We start from the raw sequence: 26,313 nt of genomic DNA, 5'->3' as shown, positions 1-26,313 counted from the left end.
ATTGCTGCATGGAAGGCTGTGCCTCTGTTGCACAGCATTCCCAATGTCCTTCATAACTGTTATAGAAGCTATAAAATTAAGTAGCAGTTTATACGTTGAAAGAGCTGTGGCACCGTTTCAGACACAGAATGTCCTGAACATAAACTGGTAAATGCTGTAGACTCTTCCCATTCACGGTTCTGGTTTGATGAAAATGACTCCTAATAGCTATGGCTCTTATAACATTTCCAGATCAACTCGGGGCTTATGGGAAGAATGGCTAATTAGAAACTCTATCTGGTGAGAAATTTTACCTTTCTGTCCCTGTCTTAGTCTTTGATAACCCATCACATCCACTCCCGGGGAGCATCATTATCACCTCCTCTTCCCCAATCCTGGAGCTGCCTCTCCTCTGAGTCTTTCCTAAACTCAGCAGGCTGAGCACCCACAGATGTAGGTATATGTAAATATATTGGAAAAAATAACCAAGTTCAAATTTAGCTGACAAAAAAAAAGAAGAAAGAAAAAAAGAAAGAAAAAAGAAAAAGAAAGAAAAGAAAGAAGAAAGAAGAAAGAAAGAAAGAAAGAAAGAAAGAAAGAAAGAAGAAAGAAAGAAAGAAAGAAAGAAAGAAAGAAAGAAAGAAAGAAAGAAAAAGAAGAAAGAAGAAAGAAAAAAGAACATGAGAGACTCCTAACTCTGGGAAATGAACTAGCGGTGGTGGAAGGGGAGGTGGGCGGGGGGTGGGGGTGAATGGGTGACGGGCACTGAGGGGGGCATTTTATGGGATGAGCACTGGGTGTTATTCTGTATGTTGGCAAATTGAACACCAATAAAAAATAAATTCATAAAATAAAGAAACAAAAAAAAGATATACAAACATGTAATGGTTGACTCACTGTTCAAAATAAAGTATTTTCATTGTAGTTTAGCTGTTCTGTATCTGCGTGGGGCTGTTTTACTTAAATTGTTACAATGATCATTTCTTCTTTTGATGATAATCCTTCTGTTTTACATAAATTTATCCTTTACATTATCCATGTAAAAAAAAGTTTGCAATTTCACTTTATAATTCCCTATATCTCTGCTGGATCTTAATTCTTAATTCTGTGAGGTATTAATTATTTTCTAACTGTTCAAACGATACATTCAAATAATGCCCTTCTCATTGGATAATTAGCCTCTGAGTGCTAATTCCTTTGGTTTTCATTCCACCGGCCCAACCTCACATCTCAATCCACAGGAGTCCACAGAATGAAGCTTTAGAAATCTAACTAAACATCCTTACACACCTATTCATTCAGTGAGTGAGCCCCTGTGAATTTCAGGTAGTATGTGAACCTTTCCTGGCACAAATCTGGAGTTCCTCCTGTTGCGGGGTCATTGTGTGTCATGATCAAGAAAGAATTCTTGAGATGTTTTACAGTGCAAATGAGCAAGTGTCTTTAAGGAGCACAGGGACAGGACCCATGGGCAGACAGAGCTGTACTTTTGCTGGGTGAAGCTGGTGGCTATATGCTCAGTGCTCAGGGGGGGACGGGACATGCAGGGATCATAAATGTTCTCTTTGAATTTCTACTCTTGAAACCACTTCCACAGGATTGCTCTGGCGCTTGTCATTCAGCTCTTCAGTATTAACTATTGGTGAGATATATAGGCAGTCACAAGACCCTTTAAGAGTATAGCAACAAGTACATATTTGATCCTTATCAGAACTATGTAGGTTCTAGGTCGGGCTTCCAGGATAAAGGGGAACATTTTTCTGCTTCTATTCCTCATCACTCCCAGACCCTCCCTCCTATTTCGCAACTCTAAGGCCAATTTAGTTGACCTAATAATGGATTCCAGTCTCTCATACCTTCTCAAGGACTGTTCTGGGAAGTGGAGAGCCAGCCCTCCATTCACATATTTCATTCCCTCAAGTTTTTCCCACAAACATATAGTTATGAAAACATCTCAGCTGTTTCCAACACAAGACAAACAAAACCTCACCTTCTTCTCCATTACTCGGTGGCCGTTCCTCATTTCTTTCCTCCCTTCTCTAGCCAGAAAGTCCAAGAGACAGGCTTACTCACTCAACTTCCTTTCTATTCCACAAACATCCACCTTCATATTGAACAATTTTTCTCAAATTGTTCTCTCAAAAATCAAAAGTCAACTTTCGTTATTAAATCCAAAGGACTTTTCTGACCGGGCTTTATATATATTTTAGGCAGCATTTAAAATCAGTTGATAGGTCTCTCCTCAATAAGTAACTGTTTTCTCTGCCCCTTTTTTGTTGGGGTGAGAACTTAGCATCAGTAAGGTGTTCAATTCTTAGGTGAACAACTCAACAAATATTAAATACATATACATTTATGAAACTACCACATAAATTAAAAAATAGGACATTTCCACCATCCCATCAGTCATACACCCCTTTCGAGACAATATATCCCCAAAGTTACCCATAGTTGCTTCTATAATTTTAGATTAGTTATTTCTAGTTTTGAAGTTCATATAAATAAAATCGTATGGTATTTTTTCTTTTGCATGGGCCTTTTTACTCAATTGTGCATCCAAAATCTATCTTGATTTTTCCATAGTTGTGTGTCCTTTTGGTAAGAAAAGACAACAATTTATTTAACCATTCTACAGCTGATGCAAACATAGGCTGTTTTCTGAGTTCTGAGCATTTCTTTCTGGTTGTGTTTTTGTGGATCTAAGCACACATTTCCAGAAGTGGAATCATGGAGCTGCAGAGCTTATTTTTATTTTGTTTTAAAAGGTGCCTAAAAGTTCTCAAAAGTAGTGACAGCCATTTTTCCCTCCATCTACAATATGTAAAAATTCTCCTTCTTGTATATCCTTGCTAAAACTTGGTATCGTTAGCACTTTAAAGTTAGATACTCTTGGGGCTACCTCATTTTGCTTTCAAATCTAATTTCCTAAATGACCAATAATGTTAAACACATTTTCATATGCATATGGGCCACTTGAAAATTATCTTTAGTGAACAGCTTTTCAAGGTTCTTGTCTATTGTTATTTAAATTGAATTATCTGTCTTTTTCTTGTTTACGTGTGTTTATGTATAAAATATATTATTCCATAGAGTATTCCTATGGACACTGGACCTTCATTTCTAAGTACTGTTTTAGTTGCTTCCACAAGGTTTGACATATTGTGATTTAACATCATTCACTTGGAAATGTCTTGAGGACAACCCCTCTGTGTTGAGGCAGGTCACTTCCCTCTCACAGATTTTGTCTTTCAAGAATCTCAGGACTGGGATGCCTTGGTGGCTCAGCAGTTGAGCATCTGCCTTTGGCTCAGGTCATGATCCCAGGGTCCTGGGATTGAGTCCTGTATGGGGCTCCCCACAGGGAGCCTGCTTCTCCCTTTGCCTGTGTCTCTGCCTCTCTCTGTGGGTCTCTTATGAATAAATAAATAAATAATCTTAAAAAAAAAAAAGAATCTCAGGACTGTAGGAGATTTACTCTGGCTTTTTAAAGCTGTTAGCCACTACCCCTTGACACCGCTTCTCAAGTCTCAAGCACAGCCTCAGAACTCAGCAAGTCTTCAGGAGTACCTTCAGGGATCTTCAGTTCCTAATCTGTCACGTTGATCTCAGTTGACAGCTGAAGGTTCTTGGGATCACCTTCCCTGGATGAGTCACTGGACATGGGACACACTCCTTCTCAGTCCACACCCAGGACAGCAAATACTCCTAGGAAAGGAGGCAGCTGGCCTGTGAGCCTCACGTACCTCTGAACTACAATATATCTAGTCCATGTTGTTTCCACAGTTCTGTGAAGTCTTAAAACCATGATTTCTTAAAGTTTTCTAGCTTTTTCTTGCTGTTGCAGTGGGATGGATAGGCTGCTGCCACCACTAAGTCCCAACTCTGGGTGGCCATCCTCTCTAAAGCCATCCTGCCTTACCAGTCAAGTCACTGGATATTGTTTTATTCCTCATGCCATTGGCCATTCTTCCTCACTCTTTTTGTCATTTTCATGCTCAGCACTTGACTTTAAACATTGGAACTTCTCAGATATTTGCCCTAGGTTACCTTCCTTTATTCTGTACTGTTTTACTAGACAATTCCAGTAAGTTCCATAAGTACAACTACGATCTGCCTCAAAATTTTACCTGTTCACTTCACTTCTATCATTTATTCCTCAGACAATTTATTTCCAAATACATTCACACTGATATCTCATTGGGGCATAAAATCTCAGTTTTCAAATTCTTCCTGTCTCATCATCCTTACCCCAGGAAACAACACTCATATTCAGAGTTACCCAAGCCAGAATCCTGGGCCTTTCTCTGTACTTCTCTATCTTTGTCCACATCACCTAAAGCATCTACTCCCTAATTATTTCTAAAACCCATTCTCTTTTTCCCCATATTCTCTCTAGCTCTCTAGTTCATCACTCAATGTCTCCTCCTTAAAGCTCAGGTATCCCAAGACCAACTTCAGGCTTTCTACATGAATCCAGACAAGAATAATATTCTTCTCATGTGTAAGAGCCATATGTAAAGTTGATTACTCAGAAAAGAAGAGTGAGATACGTAGATATAAGATTTTGAACTTCTATGATTAAGACCAAATAGCCCAGGATTCTAAATATGTCATCCTACATAATGACCCTATTCTATAGAGCAAGCCCACCAAAACCAGATAAACACTCATGAACTGATTCCCCTTCAGACTTCCATGGGAAGGACCCTAAGTCTAGCTGTATTCCCATCAAGATGCTCAGACTTGTTCTGATATCAAGGAGATATTCCTCTTTATACATCCTCTCTTCTTTTAGTTCTAGAATAAAATTAGTTGGAGTCTCTGCTTTGGGTTCAAGCTATCTACCTTATATATTTAAATATATTTATTTAGGTATTTGCTACTCAAATATTAATAAAAATAATGTTTTGGTGCTATTTTGGGTTTGTTTTCTTATGACCAATCTCTGTAAGAGAACTCATATGGGCAAATTTAAGAACATAATAAGAGGGACACCTTGGTACCTCAGTTGGTTAAGTGTCTGACTCTTGATTTAAGCTCAGGTCATGATCTCAGGGCCATGGGATCAAGTGGGGTGTCAGGCTCCATGCTCTGTGCAAAGTCTGCTTGAGGTTCTCACCCTCTGCCCCTCCCCCTCCTTGAGCACAATTTAAATAAAGATCTTAAAAAGAACATAATGAGTGCTCCTACACTTGATCATAGTTTCATATACTTAATAACTGTCAGGCTCAAATTTTTTATTACATTATGTTCTTACACAATTATTAAAAATTAAAACAGATACAGAAAGGATTAATCCAAGATTCTACCTCCTGCATAATGTAATACAGTAAACAAAGATTATGAAGTTGGAAGGCAGGATTGCAAACTCCAAAATAATCTTTGTTACTAGCCATTCAAACTTGGAAAAAATCAGTTGAACCTCCATTTCTTTTTCTATAAAATGAAATAAAACACGTAATCCAAAATGTGAAATGTATGTAGAATATTTTATGAACTGGAAAGTGGCATAGTAATTATGCTTAGCCAGTTAGTGATATTCAGTATTCTAGACCTAAAATCTTCCACTTGGTATCACTTAACATATATACTTAATCAATTTTCTGTATATTTTAAGGTGAAACAATTATTGCAAAATGAATTCAATCTGTTCAAACAGTAAATACCATAGGATGATACTGAAATCTTGGGCTCATCTCTCTTTGTATATACAATAAAATGAAAGCCAATATTACTAATAATCCCTACACTTAAAAAGATACATTTGAGCCTGGGTGGCTCAGTGGTTGAGCATCTGTCTTTGGCTCAGGTTATGTTCCTGCCACCCTGGGATCGAGTCCCACATCAGACTCCCCACAGGGAGCTTGCTTCTTTCTCTGCCTCTCTCTGTGTCTCTCATGAATAAATAAACAAAATATTTTAAAAAATTAAAAGATACATTTGATTTATATCCTGTGTTTTTTAAAATATGTTACTTGACGGGATGAGCACTGGGTGTTAAGCTCTATGTTGGCGAATTGAACTCCAATAAAATAAAAAAATAAAATAAAATATGCTACATGTTACTAATATCCCTCCTAAACATGTTGCAGGTATTTATTTCAGATTTGCCTGTAATTAGTCCTTTGACTTGGCTCTCATACTTTCTGTGAAAATTCAGTTCACTCATCCATCATTGTTATTTTTATCCTAAATATATATGTGAGTCACAAAAAAGTGTCTCCTGCATCATCATTAAACTAGTTGTTTTGATGACCCATTTTCTTCTTCTTTTGAGCACAAACAGAAATAGAAGAAACTGGCAAACTCCACCATGCTGGTTCCAAACATCAGTACCACTGTTGATATAAACAGTAATATCAGTGCCTATGCTCCTGATGCCCATAGCAAGGGTTCTCATGTCTAGCCAAGGGTGTTGGTTCCTAATTGTTGCAGAAAGTGCTAGGATGCACTCACAGTTTTCTAGCTTTTTTATCTTCTTCTACTTATTCCCTTAGCACAACACTATCAGAATTTAAGTACAGTCCCCTCGGGGCTGAGAAGTGGAAAATTTTAAGAAACAGATAAGAAAATGCTTCCAAATTATACATTCTCTGTAAAACTCAATGTACTGTCCTTGAGATAAACTTTAAACTTGGATACTCTCTTAAGTTCTAGAAGATTTTCTGAGCTTCCTCTAAACAGACTCTCAGGTTCCCCAACCAGTCATTTTTGCAGAAACATGCTCCACCATGCTTGGATACAGCGGTAAACCAGATGGTTTTTTGAAAATACCTTGATTTCCTCATTTATATTTGCCAAATCAGTAGTTGTTTTTGAAGCCACAGCCCTGGTTTTGTCCTTTATTACTTTGCACATTAAACATAGCTCCTAGCCCCTTCATCAACACCATAACAGCATGGTGGTATAGCTGCACAGAGAAGATAATCTTCAAGTAGGAGCATGTAGTTAATCATACAGTGTTATTGATCCCAAGCTGGTTACATGGTAACCATGGTAACCAGCTGGGTAAATTGTTGGGAACTCCATCTTTTTAAATGAGGTTTGATATAGACCATGTTATATACATTACTTATTGTATAAATACAGGAGCAGAATATGTAGAGATATTTTCTCAGTGGCCCCTGTAGGACAACTGGCGACCTTCATATTCAAGGTTATAATTAGCCAGAAAAAAATAAAACAAAAAAAAAACTAGTCTTGAGGAGGTCCCAAACATTTTTAAAGCATCAGAGACAACAAAAATAAGGTCTGATTTGAGTTAAGAAGAAAGATGAAGCTTACATTATGAAAAAGAACAAGGTCTAGACATCAGACGTTACCAAATGCTTAATGTGAATGAACAACTATAAAGTGACCTTAATAATAGTATCACTGTCAATTCGCCACAGTTTATTATTTATAAAATGATAATTATTTGCAGAATTGTTCTAAATACTTCAAATGATAAGTATTAGCCTACTCCCATAGTGCCCGTACCATGAGAGATAACCAATAACTAATTATTAAGACTTTACTGGCCTTATTATTCTGTAACTATTACTAACTGGATATTAAGATATCTCTTTGGAAATTTCCATGTCCTTAGAATTATAAACTTTTGAAAAAAAATACTAAAAAAAAATGGTTCTGGCAATCCCCTAGGGCAGTGATTTGAGGGGAGTTTCACATCTGCCATCCATGGTATATGCCTGAATGTCAATTTTACATGGATCTAGCTTTTAATTAAAGTTGAGGACACGAAATCTGTATCAGTGGTATGATTCCAACTATATGACATTCTGGAAAATGCTAAAGTATGGAGTGAGAATAGGCAAGTTAACAAGCAGGAATAAAATCACTTTTTTTTTAGTGGTTGTTGCAAAGTGTAATATTCATTGAGCAATTACTATGTACACTTGCTCAGAGATGAGAACTGAAGGAAGGATGGAGATTCCTTGGAAAAGTGGCTTTTAGCTCACAACTTCCGAAGGCTGGCTCCATGTTCACTTTCCTTTTATCCCATGGCATACCCTTTTCACCAATTCTAGGATATATTCCTGCTCTGCTTACCCAGGCAAAATAACTCGGTCCACTGCCTTTCAGATAGGTCTTGTTTCCTTCCTCCACAAGCACTAAAAGAAGTTCACAAAATGCAAAAAGCAAGGGCAAGAGCGCAGATATAAATAAACAACAAGTTATACAGAGTAATTCCTGTGAAGAACAATGTTCATAGATCCTAAGTAAAGAGACTTTGGTCTATGATCAGACAAATCGTAAGTCAAAATCTGTTTATTTGAATGGATTATGGTTATCAATATTAAATCTAAGTTAGTGATCCCCTTATTTTAATCATATATCTTTGTATGCTACAGCTCTTTTGTCTCTATTTCAACTGGATTCACTTAGGGTTACGGGGATATATTTCTTTCCCTTTCCTCCCTCTCTCCCACTTTCCCTCCAAATCATTGGTCACAATTTGTCTTAAATCTTAGTAGATTCACAGACTTCATGTCACATCCTGTGTAAGCCAAGAACTTTGTTACCTCCCAGTATTTTCTTGTGATGGGGATTTGACTGAAAGAAAGCAGATTCTTACATTTTAAGATGTGATGAATAAGGAAGGAGCTTTGTGATAGAGATACCTGTGCGAGCATCCCTTCGTGTGCTGGCTCTGTGCAGGGTTACCCTTGCTTTGACTGAGCCACAGAGGAATGTTGCATCAGTTGCATCAATGTGGAATGATGTACTCAAAACCCCTGGAAAAAAATATAGCTGGAATTCTACTCAGAATCCATGCTCTTCCTTGGACAAAAAAAAAAAAAAGTGTGTAAATAATCCGAACTTCTAAGACTCTTTGACAGATGAGGAGATGGAGGCCTTCTGAGGAGAAATAGCTTGCTCACATTAAAAGTAGAGCAAAGGCATAGAAGGAGATCTCAGATCTTTCCATTAGACTAAATATAAAGAGAAGAACCCTCTTCATTTCTCCTAAATCATGTCATGGGCTTGTAAGTAACATTTATCATCCCACTTCTTGTCTTGTTTTGTCCATAAGATGAGAAAGCTGTAATGACACTGAATAAAAGTCAAGGCACCTAAGTTTCTCATATATGCTGCTACTTTGTTCTCTTAATATCTGTAAGATTACTTTTTCCCTTCTAATTAAGAACCTTTAAAATACGCAATTATCTTACTGCAGCTACTTCCTTTCAAGCTGAGTTGTGTTTCCAGGGGAAATGATGAGATGATATTCTGAATATAGACCCGGGGCTGCATTCAGAATTATCCCTTCCTCATCTGTCCCTCTCTCTCCAGAGGGGAAACAATGTGACAGGGTCATGCTTGCATGCTTAGGCTCCTGGTCTTTTCCGGAAACCCCTTTTCCAATAGGTGGCTACAGGGTTCACCTTCTAGCCATCACAGTTCTTCATGCATGCCTGGCATCAAAGATGTAACTGAGACTCCTAAAATGGAACTGGCTCCACCTGTTAAAGGGGTTTGCACTGTACTCTATTGATAGTGAAGCTGCTATAGGATATTCAGCAGATAGGCAAAGTGAATTAACATTTTAACAATTTCCTTCTTTAACCTGAGACCTGTCAAAAGCACAGGGTAATGACTGGATGCAGGGGGAGTTGTCAGAGCTCAGGATTACAACAATGAGGCCCCAACCCTGGCAATGGAGAAGAAAGGATCTCTTTTAGAAATGCAAAGAAGGAATTATTGAATAGATGTAGGTATCAAATAGAGATATGGAGAGAAAGAGAGAAGCTTTAGAAGTGGAGGAATTGTTGAATTAATGGTGAGTTGACGTGAAGGAAGACATGTCCCCTTTTGGGCACTCAATGCAGTAAACACCATACTTACCAGATTGATATATTGGAATTAAGTCAGAAATAAATGCAGATATGCTTTCCATATATCTTCATATAGACTTTTGAACAACAGGGAACATGTTTTTATATTTTAATTTTATTATCTCTTCAAAGATTACTTATGTTCCACAAGTAAACATTAGGAGAAGAAAGTTTTAAGCCAAAGGAAAAAAAAGAGTGTAATGCGAACATCCATAAATGACACATGAGGGCAAAGAGGAACAGTTGTTTCAGGAGCATCAATGCAGGAGGAGATGTACAGAGTAATGCAGTATAAGAGATGAAGCTGGAACACAGGCTAAGTTGAGATGGGATTGTGGGATGCTTTGAGTGTCATGTTTAGCAGTTTGGGTGTGGTTGTAAATGGAACATGATTTAGGGTTTCTGAAAGAAGAGCAATGATCTAGAGTATTCCCAAAGAGCATAATGATTTTTGCTGCCTGATGGAGGATTGATCTGAAACAGACTCAAAACAGAAACACTGGGTGGAGATTCAAAAGAAATGGGGAGAAATATCAGGTATTTAATTCGGTAATGACCCTCTGCATTAAACAGGTCTTCATAGTGCTAACTCTTTCAGATATCTTGTGTAATTTAGATTATAAAGATAGCTCTACATCTAAATTGAGCTTACTATGTGGCAGGCACTAGGTTCTCAAACAAATGAACTCATTTCATGGCCACAACAACCATATAAACAAAATTCTCTCATTAACCCTCTTGTACAGATGGGAACACTGAGTTGGAGACGGATAGGCAGCCTTCCCAGGGTCACACAGCTGGGAAGTGTCAGATTCAAGTCCAGGTTGGTTTGGCTTCAAGGTCCAAAGAGGCTCATTCTGTGGATTGTAGTCGGTAATACACATGGGGGTAGCCTTGTTTTCCCTCTCCCTCTGCCTCCCCACCCAATCACTCACACACACACACACACACACACACTGCTATCTATTGAATTTAGTATCCAGTGTACCAAATGCCAAGGGGGTCTCTCTCCCATCCCTACACAGTCTATTGACTTTAAGGATTTTTGAACTGATTGAAGCTTGAGTTGGGGAGTTCAGACTTAAATAATGCCTCTACTCTCCTACCTTAGATCATAACTGCCTAATTTTATCCAGTACATTCGATGACATTTATTTGAATATCATCCTCAAAGAATATTATACATTATAGTAAATGCTCAGAGTGGACCTTAAATATCTTTCATTGTAGAAAAGTATTTTTATCTTCCCTCAACTAAAACATCTAATCAAGAAACTTTGGCCTCTGAGACTTGGTTCCACATTTGGGATCTGATGTTTACATCAAGGCACATCTGTCCTGCAGCAGAAACCCTACAGGTAGAAAGGAACAAGACTCTGTAGAAATTCAGTAATTCTTGACTCTGAGTCTTTAAAAATATATTCAGAACACATTCTGAGCTCCTCTCACCTGGAAGCGGATTGTCAGAATAACCTTCCACAATAGGACCAAGTGAGGTCAGCCCCCAAAAGAGCTTGTCTTTGCAAAGGACCACAGGGACCTGAATGCTACTTCTTATCTCAAGCACACCCACAGTTTGCCTGAACTCTATTCCAAGTACAGGCCAAATTGAAAATCATAAAACTCATCTGAAAATAGTTCTCAGATCCTCCTCCTGTCTCTCTCTCTGCCATTCAATGTTCTAGTTGTAGGGGATTTCAATTCTAAAAGAAGGGCCAGGATATCTTAGAAAGCAAACCATAATGAAAAGAATGGAAAGATTTACGTGACAGGAAAAAGAACTCAGGTATTGGATGGAAAATGAGCACGAGTGCAAGTGAGAGGATTTGGTTATACAACCACTGCCTTATTTAGTCAGGCATATAGCAGAGATATGGCTAAGCATAAGGAGTGAACAGTGCAGGCAATCACTGAGTGAAAAAAAGCATGGAAGCTCATCTACCTTCAATCACTAATAATCACTAAAATATTTTAAAGCCTAAAATGCAAGAGAGTTAGCAATAAAAGCTAAACCAAGCTTCTTATGTAAATCTCATTATAACCTCTTATGTAGGATTATTATATACTTTTTAAAAAATAGATATGAAATAGAAAATGAAAAATAGATATGAAAGTGAAAAAATTTCTTTTTGCTAAAAATTAAACCTGGTATAATAACCATTTCTGCTCATATGTTTGAGCATTCAAGTTATAAGAGGTTCACATACCATTTACAGAAAGGGTAAAAGTCAAAACTCACTTGAAAATATTAGCATGCGGGATCCCTGGGTGGCGCAGTGGTTTGGCGCCTGCCTTTGGCCCAGGGCGCGATCCTGGGGACCCGGGATCGAATCCCACGTCGGGCTCCCGGTGCATGGAGCCTGCTTCTCCCTCTGCCTGTGTCTCTGCCTCTCTCTCTCTTTCTCTCTCTGTGACTATGACTATCATAAATAAATAAATAAATAAAAATTTTAAAAAAGAAAATATTAGCATGCCAAAAATACAAAATAATGTGCATTTTTTGCACCAAAATGTGATTTCATTCCTGAAGATTGAACACTAAGTTCCTCGGGCCCTGTGTTTCTGATGTGGTATGTGTACTGGAGGGAATGGCGGAGGTTATATATATAATTATAGTAAAGAATGAATAATAGCAAAGATAATGATCACTACTTTTTTTGGAACTTACTACATGACAGGCACTATGCTCATCACTTTATATGCTTCAATTTACCCACAGATCAATGAAAACAGACCTCTATGCCATCTGTCATTTTTTCAGCCTAGACGCTGGCAAACATTTGTGGTGATAGAACATTAACTGCAAAGACTGCATGGTAGACTGTTTCAAATACATCTCCTGAGGGGGAAAAAATAGAGAGGGAGACAAACAATGAGAGACTCCTAACTCTGGGAAATGAACAAAAGGTTGCAGAAGGGGAGGTAGGTGGGGGGTTGGGGTAAGTGGGTGATGGGCACTGAGGAGGGCACTTAGTGGGATGAGCACTGGATGTTATACTATATGTTGGCAAATTGAACTTCAATAAAAAATCAATCAATGAATCAATGCCTGATACATAAAAAAAAACAAAGAAAAAAAAAAAACAAATACATCTCCTAGTTTCCCACGCAAAGCTAGCTTAATACCTAGAGAAGAGTAATAAGATCAAAGCGATTGAACTTAGAACATGTGACTTCAAATCTTAACTATGCCAGTTCTTACCTGTGCTATTGAGAAAATGGTTATTAACCTCCAGGCCCTCAAATATTTAATATGGGCCATGATACCTTCCTTGTGAATCTCACTGGTACATGTCTCATAGAAATTAGATAATGATCATGAAATTTCTTTGAAAATCATAAAATGCCAGAAAATGTAATTGCTCACTTCTTTTTCTGTATCTACAAAGCTCTCTGAATGATCCGTGCTGGGTAAGTACATACCATCGGCTCAGTAAGATGCTGAGCAGAGGCTCAACTCATCATCTTCTTAGTGCCTTGAAATTGCAAATATGCTTTTATTGATGCACAGGCAGACCAGTCACAGAGAATTAACCACATCCATTATGTCTGCCGCATAACAACTTTGTTTTCTCATGATTCTGCAGTGTGAAATGGGCTCAGCTGGGCTGTTCTTCTGGTTTCACCCGAGCTCACTCTTGTTGTAATCATCTGCAGATCAGCTGGAGTGGTGATCCAAGATGGCCTTCATCACATGGCACACCAGCTGAGATGGCTAAAATACCCAGGCACCTCTCTGTCCACATGGTCTTTCCAGTGAGATAGTGGGACATCTATGCATGATGGCACAGGGCTCCAAATGGGTGAAAATGGAAGCTTCAAGGCCTCTTAAGGCTTGGCCCTGAAGCCACAGAACATCGCTCTGCTGCACTCTCCTGGACAAAGGAAGTCACAAGGTCAAATCAGATTCCAGGGGAGGGGAAGAATTCATCTCTGGATGGAGGGAGAGTCTAGATCACATTGCAAAAGAGTATGAAGGAAGTGGGGGATTATAGAATCACCTTTGAAAACATCTTTCATAGCGGCTTAATCCCTGATGAAGTCATCTCTGACAGGGAGCCCACCCTTCTGTGATCAGGGCTCTCTGTGACACAGGGGACTGTGCTCGTGTCACAGAGCCAAGAGCAGTAAATTATCCACACTGATGATGCTCATTCTCACTGATGAAAATTCTGAAGTGATTTTGTCTCCTTTTGATTGAGGAAAAAAAAAAAACTAGCAAAAAAAATCAGAATGTCACAAGGAACACTGCCTCTCCTTCAAATAAAATAAAAAACCAATGCAAGCAGCCCTCTAATTTTAATTCATGCCTTCCTCCCTTCCCCACATACTTGTTCAATAAATACATTTATACCAGATGAATGGGGAACCCATTGGAGGAAAAAATTGGGGGAGAGAAAAATTATGGTTTGCCTGTGTTGATTTGAAAGTAACCATGAAACATCCAGGTAGGTGACTTGATATTGACGTTGTCTTTGTTGTTCCTGTTTTTATTTAAAATATGCTGTCATCCTCAACAGTGAGCATGAAACAGAATCATTATTATATGTGATAAACAGCCAGCTCAGGTTGCTGTGATCATACAGCTGACCCCGAATCCTTCTTTCCTAATGTAAGGACACTGTATTTTGTCAACAAAGAGTATAGTAAGCATTCTAATATTGGATCCATAAATTGTAAGGTTGTCTGGGGCATCCTTCCAAGTTTCTTTTGTAAAATAGGTTGAACACTTGGTCCTTGTGTATAATTGTGTTTGAATGTGTATTTTGCCCAGTTAGGAGTGAGGAGTTTGATGACTAACAAACTAAATGGAAGCCATGCCCTAACATGTGAGCAGTGCCTCTTTGACTGTTTTTAAGTCATATGGACAAGTTTGTGAGGGTTTTTGTTGTTGTTGTTGTTGTTGTTGTTGTTTGTTTGTTTTTTGGTTTTTTGTTTTTGTCAGTTTAGGGACTTTGGCATTCATTTTTGGAGAACAGAAAATAAATTTTCCAGGATCTTAAAAGTTCAACTCTGTATCAGACCATAGTGAGTGTGTCACAGAGGTATGGCCAATGGGTCAAATCTGACCTACTTCCTGATTTTGTGAGTAAAGTTTCAGTGGAACACAGCCAGGCCCATAAATTTATGCATTGTCTGTGGATGCTACGACAACACAGACTATATGGCCTATGAAGCCTGAAACTTCATTTTCTGAATCTTTGCAGAATAAGGTTGCTGACCTCGAGCATATTGAATCACTAAGTATCTCCCCATTCCCAATTTCCAGAATTGTATGATTCTATGAGTTTATCCTGTAGGCTTACAGGTGTTTGGACAGACTGGAGGTATGGTGATTTGCATGTCCTACAAATATCATGTGGTGGTGTTTTCAATAATAGAAGCAAGCAGAGATTGGAGGCAAGTATAATAGGTATTATACCAATTTGAGTAAGAATTTATTTCTGTTAAGAAACTCAAAATAAAAATAATTATTCTATGAACATGTGAGGCATCAGAAGTAAAGTTATCTTACCTCACAATTTTGCCTCGATTCAACACTATTTATAAATTTAATTCAAAGAGCATGCCTGCCTCACTGCTGTAATTTTTTCTCCTGTGAATAAACAGAGATAGCATGGCATAGCTGTCAAACCCCAGGGAAAATACATATGAACATTAAAAGGTAAAGAAAGATAAATCCTCCAAAGATATAGCTCGCAGGAGACACTGTTTATATTCTGCTATTTAAGACATTGTTCTTTTCCTGTTATTTGCATTTTTCCTATAATTCCAGCAATCAGTAAAGATTACTAGCAATATCTTATCAGCTAATGACAAGAACATCTGGGTCCTATCTCCCTTGATGCATTTTAATCAGGTCATTGAAAGGAAGCTCAGCAGCTGAAAGCTATCTATTTTCTTTGGGATGATTGCATAATATAATTAAAAGTATTTTATCAGTAATCCATGGCAGAAGAGAGAAGCTCTATGCATGTGGCTTCATGGAAGTGAATTGCCAGCATTTTTAACACTTGAGGAACTTGTCATGTAAATCATTACCTCATACTCTAAAATGCCATTAGACTTCAGTGCTCATGCTTGCTGGCTAGTCAGTGAAAATACTTCCAGAAAGTCTTTAGTTTTTAAAATCATAAATCCCAGGCAATGTCACTTGCATTGAGAATTCTTCGTGCAATGCAAATGTCTATGGACAGAACCCATGCCCTTTACCCATCAGCTTTCAGAGCTGTACTGAGAAAAAGACACGGGTAGAAAGCATCCAATGGTCCACTTCCCATAAGAGAAGCTTTCATGAGATTTCAAGTTAAAGGAGCAAAATTCTCTCTTTCCAGCCTCCCCCCATTAAGTAGCCATATAAACTGAGGTTATTTGCATTTCTGGACTCAGTTTCTTCATATGGCAGACAGGTCTATATATTAAATTCCTTCACAGCTCTTTTTTTAAATTTTATTTATTTATTCATAAGAGACACACAGAGACAGAGAGAGGCGCACAGACACAGGCAGAGGGAGAAGCAGGCTCCATGCAGGGAGCCCGATGTGGGACTCGATCCTGGATCACCAGGATCACGCCCTGGGCCAAAGGCAGGTGCTAAATTGCTGAGCCACCCAGGGATCCCTCCTTCACAGCTTTATGTCCCATGCACTAAGGTGCCCTTGAAGCAACTATACATGTGCTGCATAAAGAAGCACCTGTTTGCAAAGTTAACATGTTAGTTATTCCCGGCACCTGGGTGGCTCAGTCGAGTAAGCATCCAACTCTTAGTTTCCACTCAGCTCATGATCTCAGGATCCCTTGGGATCAAGCCCTGCATTGGGCTCTGCGTGCAACTTGGAGTCTGCTTGTCCCTCTCCCTCTGCTCTTCCCCCTGTTCCCGTGCTCTCTCTCTGACTCGTAAATAAAAATGTAAATAAATAAATCTTTAAAAAATCATATTAATTATCCCAATGGATAGTATACTTGACTATTTTTCAAATAAATAAAATGGAAGCATAATTTATATATACCAAACTGTATAGATCTTAAGTGTTCAGATAAATAAGTTTTGTAACTTTATATACTCATAGCAACCCCCCAAAGAAACACAATATAGAACACCTCCACCATGCCAGAAACTCCCTTGACCCCTTTCCAACAATTCCAGCTGCCTGCTTCCTAAAAGAGTCAATAACTTCTGTTTTCAGCATTGCCTATTCTTGGTGCTCAGATAAGTGGAACTGTACCTTATGTATTCCTTTGTGCCTGGTGTTTTGCTCTCTATATAGTATTTTTGATGTTTTGCTCTCTACATATTTTTGAGCTCTCATCCAAGTAGTTATGTACTTCTTTTTATTCGTACTCAATTCCATGAATATAGCACTATTTGTCTATTATGCTGTCAATGAACATTCAGGTTGTTTGCAGTTTGGAGGTATTAGGGTTAAGGTTGCCATGAACATTCTCGAATAAGTCTTTTTGGGGTATCTGTTTTCATTCCTCTTGGGAAATTCTCTTGCTCCTCATATATTACACACCCAAGAGAAATGTATGGGTGTCCATTTGCTATAAGCTTGATGACGTTTGGTATTGTTTGTATTGTAGTTGGACAGATGTAGGATGGAATCCTCCAGTGCAAAACTGGTTCAACGTCAAGAATGATGATAACACACACCAAAAGATATAAAAAGGTTTATTACTGATATAATGAGCCATCTTCCAGAGGACAAAGCAGGCTTCCAAGTAGATCTAAAAATGACTTGAGGGGGACACCTGGATGGCTCAGTCAGTTAAGTGTCTGCCTTCAGGCCATAATCTCAAGTCCTGGATCAAGCCCCATGTCGGGCTCCATGTTCACTGGGGAGTCTGCTTCTCCCTCTCCTACCTACTCATGCTCTCTCTCACTATCTCTGTCTCAAATAAATAAATAAATAAATGAAGTCTTTAAAAAAATAAATAAAAATGACCTGAGAGAGTAGAAAGGGATGGTTTAAGGTTTTATGGTTTTTAGGAGTGGTGTTGGAGAACAGATTCCTGTAGGCAAGAGCTTGCATGGTTTGAAACTCCAGCTGGTTTCCCAAAAGGGATCACCCAGGCTTTCTTGTCAGTATGCTGGGATATGGACCAGAAAGGGGGTAATGGGACTTGAAAACTGTCATCAAACATCAAAAATGCTGTCAGTTGGGGCACCTGGGTGACTTAATTGATTAAACACTGGACTCTTGGTTTCGGCTCAGGTCATGATCTCATGGGCTGTGGGATCAAGCCCTGCTCTGCGTTCACCAGGGAGTTTGCTTGAAGATTCTCTCCCTCTGCCCCCTCCCCTGTCAAATAAATGAATAATCTTTAAAAAAAATGCAGGTAATTGATTATACTCTGTCTTTGGAATTTTAACTTTCTAGTACATGTGAAATAGCATTTTATTATGGTTTTACTTTAATTTGGCCTAATAACTAATGGCATTGAACAAATTTAGATGTACTTATTGACCATAGGTATCTTCTTTTGTGAATTATCAAATCGAAACTTTTGCCTCTGTTTCCTTTTTATTAGTAATTCATTGGAATTCTTTATATGTTTTGGATATGAATCCTTTGCATTACATGTATGAAGATAGATAGATATAGATATATTCATATATATTCATAAGTTTACAGAAGTGAGTATACATATTCGTGAATATATGAATAAGTATACATACATATGCAGATATGTGTATGCATACATATATACACACACATCCAAAATATCTTCATTTAATACACAGCTTTGCTCGGAAAGTACTATGTTAGCATCTTCTTTAAATGTTGTTACTTTATGTTTTTATGAAAGATATTTTTACCTACCAATCCTAGGCCAAAAGTTCCTTTTTCCCTCCAGTATTTTTAAATGAGTCATTCCATTGCCTTCTCTTCATCATTGTTTCTTGGGGTAATGCACTTACAACTCTTATTATCAGCACTTTTGTGTAAGCATTCTTTTTTCTCTCTTGTTGCTTTGAAGACTTTTTCTATATCTTGAATTTTTTTCAACATCATTAAGCTTTTGCTGGGTATAATTTTCTTGTATTTATGTTGCTTGAGGTAACCGTGCTTCTCGGATATTTAAGTTGGTATATTTCAATTTGGAAATTTCTTAAGCACTATGTTTTCAGATATTGCCAGTAACCTCTTCTCTTTCTGCTCTTCACTTGAGATTCCCATTTCATGTATGTTAAACCATTACTTTTTGTCCCAATTGGATCATATATATGAAAATAATTCTCATTTTCTGCTTTAGATGTTTTTGTTTGTTTTTTCACTTTTTGTTGTTCTGTCTTGCTTTGTGGGAGAGACACACAACGTGAGATCTACCCATTTAACATTTTTTTAAGTGTACAATATGATATTGTTAACTATAGATACGATGTTGTACAGCAGATTTCCAGAACTTATTCATCTTATATAACTGAAACTTTATATCCATTGAGCAGTAAATCCCCATTTTCTCCTCCCTCTAACCCTGGCAACAGTTCTACTCTCTGCTTGTATTCTGCTTGAATATTTTGTTACCTCATATAACTGGAATTATGCAATATCTGTTCTTCTGTGATTTACTTACTTCACTTAACATAATGCCCTCCAGGTTCATCAACATTATCACAAATGGCAGTTTCTTTTTAAAACCTATTTTCAGGGCGGCCCGGGTGGCTCAGTGGTTTAGTGCCTGCCGTTGGCCCCAGGGCGTGATCCTGGAGTCCCAGGATCCAGTCCCATGTTGAGCTTCGTGCATGGAGCCTGCTTCTCCCTCTGCCTGTGTCTCTGCCTCTCTCTCTCTGTCTCTCTGTCTCTCTGTCTCTCTCTCTCTCTGTCTCTCATGAATGAATAAATAAAATCTTAAAAAAAACTGTTTTCATGTTTGCTTTCATATGTTTTCATATGTGTACATGAATACACATACACACACACCATTTGTTTGTTTTTCTTTCCATTCTGAAGCAGGTCCTATTTCTCCAGAAGCACTCTGGTTTGTAAGGAACTTAACACACATGCACACACAGACACACATACACATACACCTCTCAAGTGATTTTATCAGAAATAGTTTTATGAACTTTGAAATTGTGTGTGTTGTAGCCAAACAGGAGATGTGTAATGGACATGTGAGCATCATATATATATCCTTGGAAAGATAGATGATAGATAGATAGATAGATAGATAGATAGATAGATAGATAGATAGATAGATAGATAGATGATAGATAGATAGATAGATAGATAGATAGATAGATAGATAGATATAGATCACACTTTATGCATCCATCTGTGATGGTCATTTAGATTGTATCCATATGTTGAGTAGTGGGAAAAATTCTTTAGTGAATGTGGAAATTCATCTGTCCTTTAGAGATCCTGATTTCTTTAGTTAATTTCAATTGACCTGTCTTCAAATTTGCTGATACTTTCTCCTTCTGTGTCATGTCAGCTCTTTAGCCACCAAATAAGTTCTTGATTTCTGATTATCTCTCCATTTCAAGTGTTTTCAGTTTATTAATTCTCATGGATCTGCTGGAATCACCTCTTTGCTCATGTTTTTCTTTCCAACTATACATGTTAACGTAATTATGACTGTTATTTTAGAGTCATTGTCTGACAATTTTTACATCTGAGTCATCTCTGATCGTGTTTGTATTAACTACTTTTTAAGGCTATATTTTCCCACTCCTTTGCTTTCTCTTGGCTTAAAATTGTATGCCAGAGGTTATATGTGAAAGAACAACAGATACTTGATGAAAATAATATTTATCCTCCAGAGAAGGATGTGACTCTTCTTTGGCCAGATTGCCAATATGAAGACTGAGTGATCCCATCTGCAGTTAAGCTAGGTCTGGGATTTGTTGCAACTTTCTTTAGTTCTCAACTTGCTTCAAAAATTTTTAAGGCAGAATTAAAATTTTCTATTCAGTTTGACTTTGGGAATTGCCTACTAACAAAATTCTAAAGATTTCTTTTTGTCTTCCATTTCAGCCATCAGCTTTAAACTCAGAAAACATATGCTCCTCTCTATATTCTGCCTGACAGTTATTGAATTGCTATGGCTTATTTTTTCCCCTCTTCATCTCCCCCCTTTGGCTTGCTATGCATTATAATATTTATTTTAATTCCACTGCTCTGCTTCCAGTTTTCAGAGAGCCATTGCAGTGAAGAACTGCTGTATCTCAGAGTGATATAACCTCACTTTCTGGATCTAATTCCAGTGCTCAGAGGGTCATTTATTGTCTTGCATTCAGGAAAGGCCTTGGACACTAGAGAATCTCTCCCCACAATATTATCCTACCCCCAGATTTTGCCTCACTACCCTGGAACATATGGTAAAAGCCAGAAACTATGACAGTGAGACAGTCTATTAAGCTATTTTCTGACCTGGAAATTTCATTTCTTCTTAATCTGTATATCCATTTCTGAATCTATGGGGGAGGGGGGAGGAGTGTCAGTCCTGTGAAAATCAAATTAAACAAAGAAGAGTTCTTTGAGAATTAAAATGCTATAAACAAGCAAGGTCTTATTTCCATTTTGTATGGCATATTTTGATGCCAATATCTGCTTCTTGAGGAAGGCCTTCTAATACTAGGGAAACCCTCAGATGGTATGTTTTATTTTTTCAAATACCAGAGCATTGTGGCAGTGGTAACTTTGTCAAACACCTAATCAGACCAATTTTTAACTTAGGGAACTATTTTCCATCCTTCCGTCTCTATGTGTAGAGTAATATATAATTGTGATTTTTGAAAGACTTTTTTTTTTTTGAGATTCTGTCTCAGACAGTTTACTTATGGTAACTTATTCAAACTTGAACAAAAAGGTTAATTGTTACCATTACAAATGAAAGTATGAAGACTTAAGTATCATATCCTAGTTAGTATAGAAGATCCAGGCTTTAACTTAGAGTCTCAATAACTCCAAATTATGTGTTCTTTCCATCATAGTACACTGATATTTTAGGATTATGCTATATGATTGTTTCAGTATCTTTTTTCTATCCTCTCAGATTCTTTTAAGAATATAACATTCCAGGACACCTGGGTGGCTCAGCAGTTGAACGTCTGCCTTCAGCTCAGGGCATGATCCCAGAGTCCTGGGATCGAGTCCCACATGAGGCTCCCTACATGGAGCCTGCTTCTCCCTCTGCCTGTGTCTCTGCCTCTCTCTCTGTGAATCTCATGAATAAATAAATAAATCTTTTTAAAAAAGAATATAACATCCTCTTAAGACATGGAAAACCGAGTTTGTGTCCATTTTCATATAAATTTTATAATATTGCCTCCTTTTTCTAACTCTGGCTCTGTGAATCCAGTCAATTCTTTTTTCTTTTTCCATTTAAGCATGTCTAAATTCTTTTATTTTAAATTATCAGCACCATCTCAGACTGTTTATTAAAGGACTCTGTTTTGCTGGGATATTCAATAGAGTTAATGTTTACCCCTCTAATATATAATTATTAGTGAATTTCCTGTACCATCTCCAGCATGCCATCTGGAATTGCTCTTTGTTCTCTGTCTCAAGGCAATACATCTGCCAATGACCTGTTTTATCCATTCTGAAGTTCCTAGTTCTCCAGAACACTCTGGTTTATAGGGAATTTAACACACACACACACACACACACACACACACACACCCCGCCCAAGTGATTTTATCAGAAATAGAAAAGTTAAAGTCGAATAAAATGAGCTTTTTAAATAGCTCATCCACATTCTTATTCTGGTCTCTTGTTTTTCTTTCTTAAATCATCAATTCCTCCTAAACTCTGATAAAAATATCTAATTTGTATGTTTTGTCAGGGATCAGGAGATTCATGTGGAAACTGACCTACTTCATTTCTGTACTATTTAAGTATGTGACAGATACTGAAACATCCCCATATGACCCTCAGGAGTTGGAATACTGTGGATACTCCTGGATAATTTGTGTTTTGTTTCCCTTGTTTTACTGTGAATTTCTAGACAATACAGTGGCTTCAATGATTGTAACTGAACTGAATCGATCTATATAACAACAGTTGGAAGATATTGAACTTTTTTTGTTGTTGTTGTTATTGTTTTGTCTGTGTTTTTGTTTTCTGTTTACTTATCAAGGAACTGGAAAAGAGCATTTACTCAACAAATAATTTTGGGTGCGTAATATTCTGATTTATCACCAGGAATGTTCATTAGAATCATCAGTGGAGCTTTTGCAATTTTACATTTTCTGCCTCAAGCCCTAGAATACATAACATGCTATGTGGACTTTAAGCCTAGGTCAAAATGGCTGTGTTCCCATGAATAAGGATAAATAAGGACCTTTACCCAGTGAGGCTGCTCTTGGCCGAGAGAATGCAGCAGTGAATAAGATCAAGTCTTAGCTCCCAAAGTACTGGTAATTTATGCAAGAAGTAGGCACAGAAATGCTCAACTTAAATATAGTGGGTAGTGTGCCCAACTGATGTGAAGAGTAGAAAATGTTTTCAAGGGAAAGTGATATCTTAGCACAGTTCTGAGAAATAAGACTCCTCCAGATGGAGAGAAGGAAAAATATTCCAGACAGAGGGAGCAGTAGTAGCAAAGGCCCAGAAGGAAGAGGAAGCCTCGAATATTTGAGGAATTTTAAGTAAAAATTGTTAGTGGGAGCGAGTGATAAGAGATAACATCATGTAAGCCATGTTAAGTATTCAGATTGCTTTCCTATCACACAGAGTTGTAAAACGTATAAAATATGAGCCTCATAACTAAACAACCCGGACATCACTTACAAGTGCTGAAGCCTTTGGCAAATCACTTGAATTCTCTAATCCTCCATCTTCTCATCTCTAAAATAGGACTAATCATGCCAATCGTTGATGTAGGTAGAAGGCAGAGTGCTGTTACAAACGAGAAGCATTTTTTCAGGAATTTTCTCATCCCAGGAGGTTATTCTCAGTCCGTTGACTTCAGATTTCTCTTGCCTTGACCATCAGCTCCCAGGCCACAGGCATCCAGTGGCCTGGGGCTGTAGTTCAAGAAAGGGTAACACACCCTTTCCATCAGGTGCTGATGGAGCACACCCTTACCATCAGGTGCTGAGGTATAAGCGAAAGACAATACAAGATCCCACAAATAACAATCCCTCATCCAATGATGGTGTTTTGCTGCTTAGAGATGGGTGGCTTGTTAGCCAGCGTGGTGGGAGGTGCTGGTGGTGGCCTGGCACTTGGTACTTCCTTCATGGGTCTAAAATGGTGGCTGTGCAGCAGCAAACAAGAGCTGCTCACACCAACTTCATGAGGACAAGGGAAGAGGCAGTGAGAATGCGTGTGTGCATGCAGCCGTCTTCCCTACAACTTTTTATTCTAAGAAGAAAGAAAATCCACCAAGAACACTCAAAACATGGACCGTTTAGACCGCACTATTCAGTCAGCTTCGCTCATCCTTGGATAAGAACACTGGAGTTACGTGAATGGTTTATACTAAACATAAATATTAGGACTAGGGGAAGCGGCTTCCTTCCTTTCACATCCTGCTCCTCATCTGATATCTGCACAAAATCAGGTTTCTGTTAGCAAGGAAGAAATTGGAGAATGGCTGCTAGGAAGAAACAGCAGTTAATCTGTCAGAGATTGGAGATCACGAAGGTTCCGGGGAATTGTGTGTGTGTGTGTGTGTGTTGGTGGGGGGGGGGGTGTCAGCCAAGAGCCACAAGCAGGGGGTTTCATATGCAGAAATCAAGGCTAAATAAGGACATGGCAAGGACAGTCTGGTTCTGGGCAGATGGGAGAGACTGCAAACCTCTTCAGAAACCCAGGGCAAAGAGACCAGTTAAACTATGCAGAACAAGGTTATTCTAGAAAATAAGTCTAACAACAGAGTAGAAGAAAAATGAAATAGGGCTATGAAACTACATTTAATTAAGCCCCAAATAGGTACTGGGGATTGCAGGTTGGTTACTACCTTTTTTATAGTTTTGTTGTTGTTGTCAAGATTTTATTTGTGAGAGAGAAAGCATGAGCATGGTGGGGGGCAGAGGGAGAAGCATACTCTGCACTGAGTATAGAGCCCCCCCCCCCACCAATTTGGGGCTCGATCCCAGGACTCCTGGATAATGACCTGAGCCGAAGGCAGTACCTTAACCTCCTGAGCCATCTGGGCACCATTTTGGTGGCTACCCCTGGTTACCACCACTTTGCTTGAAACCTCCTTGGCAGCTCATAGGGGACGTTGGTGTGTGCCAGGCCCCTCTGCAATCCAAGGCTGACGTACTGAAAACTGTCACATACCTTGCCAACATGCTAACACGTTACGAGTGTCTTCACGTGGGAATGCTTTTAAACAAAAGCCAAGAAGTTAAAAAAAAAAAATCTCAACCCTACCAACCTCTTCACTGAGAACAAATAATGAAAGTTTTAAGATCTCCACTGATAAAAGATAGCAGATAATGCAGATGATTTGAAAATGTCCTCTGGGTTAGTAATATGTCACATACCTGTTTATCTTGCCAGATGAGTCATACTCCTTGATCTGCTTAGCTACAGGGAAATAGGTGCCTAATCCCTGAGTTAACCCTAGTGGTCTGACCTGGGGAGCAGTGATTTTAGCTGTAGTAACAACCAGAAGAGGGAATGAATGTCACAGTTGGTTGTTTTCTTGGAACAAGGCTTGTGGTGTGTATGTGTGTGTGTGTGTGTGTGTGTGTGTGAGAGAGAGAGAGAGAGAGAGAGAGGGAACCTACTGAGTGCCTCTCATGTGTCAGGCACGTGCTGGATGTATTACATGCATTATCTTTAATTTTCCTCACGGTCCTGTGAAGTAATTTCCATTATCTTACCTTTCAGATGAGGGAATACAGAAAGGTTAAGAACTTTCCATCAAGTCTGCCACCCAGTGGCATTTGTGAGCACCAGGTCCATGGGGGTGGGGTGGGGGGGCAGTAGAGTCCATACTTCCTGCCACATCCCCATCAGTGCTGTGCAACAGCTAGGGATTTATTATGGTGAAATATGTGGGTGTCTAACACACTAAATCAGTGGAAATCATAGTGCTGCCAGCCAGGGTGGCCAGGTAGGGGGGGTGCTCTCATCTTGAGGTGGCCTTCTCCAGTTGTGCCTCCCACCCACCCCTCCTCTCCATCTTCCACAGAGAAAACAAGAACTCATTATGTATCTGAGTGATGTCTGAATTATTTATCTAAAAGGGAGTTTCCTTGGAAACCTCCACACTGGACTCTTGCCTCTTCTCTGGACTCTTGCCTCTTCTCTGTTTTCATTCTCTTTGATATCCCAACTGCAGTGAGTCGAAGTTAGATTGATATGCACATAACCAAGTGCCTAAATAATCCAATAAAATTTTCTACATGAGATCCATCTGGCAAAATTAGGATTTCTTTAGTTATAGAACCAAAATATTTTGATCTGTAATACCAATTAGGTGAATACGCTGGTATATAGTATCGTGTGCATGGTATAGTACTCTGCAGGAGAGTACACTATAGAGTAGTCATACCCATGTATACCTGTGTGTACCAGTATAT

The 26,313-nt window shown here is 38.5% G+C and overlaps 1 long non-coding RNA gene across 3 annotated transcripts in view; it reads right to left on the bottom strand.

The window, feature by feature from the left end:
• Window positions 1-13,813, bottom strand: part of LOC112665105 (uncharacterized) — a 66,071-nt gene extending 52,258 nt beyond the window's left edge. For all 3 annotated transcript variants that reach the window (XR_004806232.2, XR_004806234.2, XR_003140220.2), the window contains exon 1: window positions 13,242-13,813. This is a non-coding gene — a long non-coding RNA (uncharacterized LOC112665105). The remainder of the gene's footprint in view (window positions 1-13,241) is intronic.
• Between the last annotated feature and the right edge of the window lie 12,500 nt (window positions 13,814-26,313).

Source organism: Canis lupus, chromosome 17 (genome assembly GCF_003254725.2).
Source record: "Canis lupus dingo isolate Sandy chromosome 17, ASM325472v2, whole genome shotgun sequence".
In the NCBI taxonomy this organism is placed as follows: Eukaryota; Metazoa; Chordata; class Mammalia; order Carnivora; family Canidae; genus Canis; species Canis lupus.
Note: the sequence above shows the minus strand (reverse complement) of the source record. Positions and strands in the feature narration are given on the sequence as shown.